Consider the following 1,510-nt stretch of genomic DNA (forward strand, 5'->3'; position numbering starts at 1 on the left):
TCCAACTTGCCCCATGTAAGATACAGAAATTTCCAGGCATTTGTGTCCAAGGTTGGGGAAAATTTTGGGATTGTATGCAAATGAGAAAGGGGAAGCTGTCTGTATATCAGCCAGAGCCAAAATTTAGTAAAGTGAGTTACTTAAATGTATGGAGAAGTGGAATTATTCAAACAAACGAAAATTCCAGGAAACATGTGGAAGGAGCAGCCTGATCTAAGAATGGCAGTTCCAGGCTCTCAGACTCTGAGCCCTGCAATCATGGGCACATCTTCAACCCAGGACCATTGGCCTTTACATCACTGGAACCCCAGTGATTCTTTTCAGAGCCCTCTTTATGTCTCTGTTCCTCAGGCTGTAGATGAAGGGGTTCAGCATGGGCGTCACCACCGTGTACATCACCGAGGCTACTGCACTTGAGTGGGAGCTCTGGGGAGCAGCAGAGCTAAGGTACACTCCGAGCAATGTACAATAAAACAAGGAGACAACGGAGAGGTGAGATGCACAGGTGGAAAATGCTTTATACTTGCCCTGAGCTGAGGATATCCTACTATGGAGGAAACAATCTTAGAGTAGGAATAAAGATCCCAGCCAGGGGAGCGCCACCAAGCAGCACAATTCCGAAATTCATCACCATGTCATTAAGGAAGGTGTCGAACAGGCCTGCCCAACTACTTGATTGAGTTCACAGAAAAAATGGGGGATTTCCACCTTTGTACGGAAGGACAGCCGCAACACCATTAAACTCTGTAACAAGGAATTGAGAACACTGATGACCCAGGACACCAGAACCAGCAGTCCACAGAGCCGGGGTTCATGATGACCGTGTAGTGCAGGGGTGACAGATGGCCACGAAGCGGTCATAGGCCATCACAGTCAGGAGAAAGTCGTCCCAGCTCCAAAGAGTATGAAAAAGTACATCTGTGTGAGGCAGCCGGCATAGGTGATGACTTGGCTCTGAGTCTGGATGTTCCACAGCATCTTGGGGATGGTGGTGGAGGTGAAGCAGATGTCTGCAAAGGACAGGCTTGCGAGGAAGAAGTACATGGGGGTGTGGAGATGGGAGTCTGAGCTGACGGCCAGGATGATGAGCAGGTTCCCCAGCACAGTGATTAGGTACATGCAGAGGAAAAGCCTAATATGATGGGCTGTAATTCTGGTTCCTCTGATAATCCCAGAAGAAGAAACTCTGAAATTCCTGTGTCATTGTCTGCTTCCATGTGGTGGTGGTGCCTACAAGGAAAAAAAAAAATAAAAGCATAAAAGTGTTGAATTTTATGGGCTTCATTTATTTATTTATTACTTTTTTTCTTTTTTTAAAGTTTTTCTTTAAATGTCAGTTATGGGGCGCTGGGTGGTTCAGTCGTCAAGCGTCTGCCTTCGACTCAGGTCATGATCCCAGGGTCCTTGGGATCGAGCCCCGCATTGGGCTCCCTGCTTGGGGAAGCCTGCTTCTCCCTCTCCCATTCCCCCTGCTTGTGTTCCCTCTCTCGCTGTGTCTCTCTCTGTCACA

At 47.8% G+C, this 1,510-nt stretch overlaps 1 pseudogene; it reads right to left on the minus strand.

Annotated features, from left to right (window-relative positions):
- Positions 1–291: 291 nt before the first annotated feature.
- On the minus strand, positions 292–1,217 carry LOC118356771 (annotated as a pseudogene).
- Positions 1,218–1,510: the final 293 nt, after the last annotated feature.

Source organism: Zalophus californianus, chromosome 1, assembly GCF_009762305.2.
Source record: "Zalophus californianus isolate mZalCal1 chromosome 1, mZalCal1.pri.v2, whole genome shotgun sequence".
Classification (NCBI taxonomy): domain Eukaryota; kingdom Metazoa; phylum Chordata; class Mammalia; order Carnivora; family Otariidae; genus Zalophus; species Zalophus californianus.